Source organism: Phoca vitulina, unplaced genomic scaffold (genome assembly GCF_004348235.1).
Source record: "Phoca vitulina isolate PV1807 unplaced genomic scaffold, GSC_HSeal_1.0 scaffold80, whole genome shotgun sequence".
In the NCBI taxonomy this organism is placed as follows: Eukaryota; Metazoa; Chordata; class Mammalia; order Carnivora; family Phocidae; genus Phoca; species Phoca vitulina.
In genome coordinates, this window is record NW_022589783.1 from 1523741 (window position 1) to 1528704 (window position 4964).

Genomic DNA, 4964 nt, shown 5'->3' on the forward strand with positions numbered 1-4964 from the left:
ATCTCAGCCTGGCCCAGAGTAATGCTCAGTAAATGATAGTTCTTCTGTGTCACGGCCTCTTTGAGAAGCTGATAAAAGGTACAAACTTCTCCCCAGAAAAACATACACCTGACAGGAAGGAATCGGCAGACATCACACACACCCTGTGAACACTCACCCGGCCACGCCCATCCCAGTCGGAGAACCCCAGCTGAAGGGCCTGAATGACAGCTTGGCAATTTTTATCAAACTGTGAAATTTATGTTTGATTCAAGAACAACATTTGTAGAAATTTCCCAAAGACAATAAATGCAGGAAAGAAAGAGAACAAAGGGTACCTACAAGGTTATTGATCACAGCTTTGCAGACAACCAGCTGCTCCTTCCCAGGAAATACCAGGCCAGCCATAAAGATAATAATGCTGCTCTATTTCTTTCTTTTTTTTAAAGATTTTTTTATTTATGTATTTGAGAGAGAGTGAGCGAGAGAGTACAGGAACAGGGGCAGAGGCAGAGGGAGAAGCAGGCTTCCCGCCGAGCAGGGAGCCCGAAGCAGGGCTCAATCCCAGGACCCTGAGCCAAAGGCAGATGCTTAACGACTGAGCCACCCAGGCGCCCCAGTGCTGTTCTATTTCTTGACAACAAACACACCCAAGATACATTAAGATAGTGGGTATAATGTGAAACCATCTTTATAAAATTATATTCCTGTGTGTGTGTGTGTGTGTGTGTAGGTGAAAGTGGACTTCGGCTGCCTCCATTCTGACCTCAAACTTTCCAGTGGGTTCTTCTTTCCAGGTGGTCCCTTGGCTTAGGCGGAAGGCCCTGAGGACAAAGCATCCTCTGGTGGGAACCGAAACTCCCCCCTGGAGCATAAGGACTGCCTGGGCCAGCGAGACCCCTGCGTGATTGACTCCAAAACAGTGATCCATTTGACCTTCAGGGCCTGCAGGGACCCACCCTCCTTTGCCCCACATTTTCTTTCTATAAACCCAGAAGTATTCCAGCATTTCGTGGAGTCTTTGAGACACTAGCCCGCTGTCTTCCCAGCGTTGGCCTCACTGAAGTAAATTCTTCCTCTTTCGCCGCCACTCATCTCTCTACCTTTGGATCTTGACAGCGCAGTGGCTGAACCTGTTGTGTTTGGGACCCGTGGAACCAGGTGCTCACGCACTCCCTGTGACCCAGCTGCGTTATGGGGAAGAGGCTGCTCTGAGGAGAAGAGCATCGGTGCAGAAGTTCACGAGATTCCCCAGTGACTGTGGGCAGCCAAGGACCGGGGCTGACAGCGGACGCCTTGCGGAAAGAGCATGCAGCTATGATGTGTTGTTACCAGACTTTTTCCTTCCTTCTGTGGCAGAACATTATAACCTCTGCAGCTGAGGGTTCCCTTCGCAAGTGAAAGGGGCCTTGAGGAATGAGCGAGGGGCAGCGTTTGTCCCAAGAGAGCGGCGGCGGCAAATCATGTTGGGACAACTGAAAGAAACCACGACGCTGACAACTTTGGAAGTGTTCCGGACTCCACAGGAGCAGTCATGGGGATCTGCTCGACCAGACGTGGTAGGGCCAAGGAAAGGGAAAATAAACTCAATTCCGCACAGCTAAGGTATTTAACCGGGAGATGGGCATAGACACTGGGTAATCAAGGGAGGGGCCGGCTTGGGGGAGTGAAGAGAGAGCTAAGGTGTGGGCCCTGAGGAGGGAGCCATGGTGAAGGGGGTGTAACTAAAACTACAGGGAAGACAAGGTCACCAGTTATTACCTGGGGCTTCAAAGACCCATCGAAGCTGAAATTGTTAGAGGACTTAGTGGGACAGGTAGGTCGTCAGGGCCGGGGTCCCCAACAAGAAAATAAGGAGTGAGGACAGCTAAAATAAAACTGCACTGACGTCCTGTTCTGCACTTAGACAGGACCCCACCAGCATTCTGTTCTGCAGCCTTGGCAGAAAAGATTTCTGCAAAACATCCTTAAATAAGACAATTAACCACAAGGCATGTGTCCCCACTGATGTGGGAAACGAAGGCAGAAGGAAACACAGATAAAATTAAATGTCCTTATCACCTGCAGCCCATTGACAATACTTGAGGCGGGCAGAGTATCGTGTTCCTGCAGGAAGCTCCAGTCTTCATGTTAACGTTCTGCCAGAGGGAAAAGCAACCTTAGTTTGACAATAGCCAGGTCTCCAGTATCCTGTGAGTCTTCTCTAGCATATGAAAATCCTTTTGGAACTTTCCTTATCTTTACTTCCCCCAACCCCAAAGTATAGAATCAATTGCTACTCATTATCATGCAGTTTCACTTATATGTGGAACATAAGGAATAGCATGGAGGACGTTAGGAGAAGGAAGGGAAAAATGAACGGGGGGAATCGGAGGGGGAGACGAACCATGAGAGACTATGGACTCTGAGAAACAAACTGAGGGTTTTAGAGGGGAGGGGGGTAGGGGGATGGGTTAGCCCGGGGATGGGTATTAAGGAGGGCACGTACTGCATGGAGCACTGGGTGTTATATGAAAACAATGGATCGTGGATCACTACATCAAAAACGAATGATGTATTGTATGGTGACTATCATAACATAGGGAAAAAAAAAAAAAACTAAAAAAAAAAAAATTCCCGGGCGCCTGGGTGGCTCAGTTGGTTAAGCGACTGCCTTCGGCTCAGGTCATGATCCTGGAGTCCCTGGATCGAGTCCCACATCGGGCTCCCTGCTCGGCAGGGAGTCTGCTTCTCCCTCTGACCCTCCCCCCTCTCATGTGCTGTCTCTCTCATTCTCTCTCTCTCAAATAAATAAATAAAATCTTTGAAAAAAAAAAAAAAATTCCCAGGGCAGCAGCTCCTTCTGCCCACGGGTCCTGTCACTGTGCTTTAATAAAACCATTTTGCACCAAGGCGTCGCAAGAATTCTTTCCAGGTCATCACTCCGGACCCCATCAGACCTCACCAAAAAATATTCAAAAACTACATCGCCTAGCACGGGCAAGGGGCAGTTAAGACACAAGTCCCCAGATGTCAGCAAAAAAAGACCATCAGCATGTAGACATGAATCTGATAGGTAGACAGATGTGTGATCAAAGCCGTGATTGGCACAACTGAGCACACCCTGGTTGCTTAAGAATGTTCCACAGAGGGGCACCTGGGTGGCTCAGTCGTTGGGCGTCTGCCTTCGGCTCAGGTCATGATCCCAGGGTCCTGGGATCGAGCCCCACATCGGGCTCCCTGCTCAGCCGGAAGCCTGCCTCTCCCTCTCCCACTCCCCCTGCTTGTGGTCCCTCTCTCGCTGTGTCTCTCTGTCAAATAAATGAATAAAATCTTTAAAAAAAAAAAACAAAAGAATGTTCCGCAGAAGAGTGCATGAAAACCCCTAAACTTAGAAACTCCGAGGGCAACCCACTCGGGCCCCCTCCCTCTCTGGGAGCTTTGTACCTATCGCTCAGTAAACATTGCTTTGCTGCCCACCGCTCTTGCCTGGTCTACCCCTTCATTCTTGGAAGCGGCGTGACCGAGAACCACGGGAAGGCAGACAATTCCAGCAACAAAATCGAGGTCTGAGAGGCCCCTCACCTGGGAGGAGAAGGAGAAGCTCAGGAGGGGTAGCAGGCAGCAGGGGAGCCCAGGAAATGGTGCGGAAAAAAGGCTGGGTTAATACCAAGTTCGAAACAAAGGAGAGATCAGAACATTCAGGATGAAAGTGTGGGTGGCCTTTGATGGGTACCTGCAGGAGTCTGGTCCTTGCCCCGGATGGCAGAGGGGTGCTTCGTGGGGACCCAGGCAGGGTTGGGGGCATTTGTCCTGGAACAGACCGAGGAAGAAAGTCAGTGGCTGGAGAAGGAAGGTCAAGGGAAGGCTTGGGGTTTCTCCGGTTGTGTTTTGTTGTTTCTGCCGTTGCCCCCAAAGGCCCTCCAGCACATTTCCAGTCAAAGCCAGTGGGCACAACAGAACAGGAGAGAAAAGCAATCGGTAAAGGAGTTCCTTCTCGGAGGAGGTCTGGAGGTTCAGGACAAAGCTTGAACGCAGGGAACTCACTTTGAAAAAGAGGGATTTACAGCTGTTCCTTCAAAACACAGGAAGAAGAAAAGGTCGAGACAGGTGGGACCACTGGGAAGGAGCCAGCGTGGCGATCGGAGATGGACGATCTTAGGGAACACGGGGGGTCGCGAGACACGGTGCACATGCGTGAGATTTGAGCAGTAGAGAAGTTCCCTAATCTTCTGAAAGGAAACAGGAATAGCGAGGAACTCATTAAATCTTGAAGCTCTCACACTGCCGTCTCTGGGGCAGTTGGGTTCTTTCGGGAAATGGGGAAAGAACAGAGCACTAACCCAGCGGCCTGAGAAGGAAAACCAGCTGCTTTTAAGTAGTGGCCACCCTGGCGTGATACCTGAATTTACCCTTGTGCCCGGCGTCCCCTGAACGCCCTATAAAACGTCAATGTTGATGATGCCATGACTTTTACCATGCCGTGAGCCTCAGTTTCCCTGCCTGTAAAATACAAAGAGTGACAGCTACCATACCTCCATGGATGTTGGAATAGTTCTTTGAGATCCCCAGATAAAAGGAATCACGAAAACACAAGGTATTCTATGAGAATGCGCTATTTCACATACATATTTAATGTATGTTCCTTTAACAAAAACACCACCTCCAAAGCCTCTAGGAAACACATGTCAATCAAAAATCTCAAAGGCCACCCAAGACTTCATCACCCGCGAAGAAGCCGACATATATAAGCAGTTTACAGTTTAGATTTCCTGCCCTCAAAACACACTGTCCACAGTTTATATCAGAAATAGCTGCTTAAGGGCGCCTGGGTGGCTCAGTCAGTTGAGCGTCTGCCTTCGGCTCAGGTCATGATCCCGAGGTCCTGGGATCGAGCCCCGCATCGGGCTCCCTGTTTGGTTGGAAGCCTGCTTCTCCCTCTGCCCCTCCCCCATTCATTCTCTCTCTCTCTCTCTCTCTCTCTCTCTCTCTCTCTCTCTCTCTCT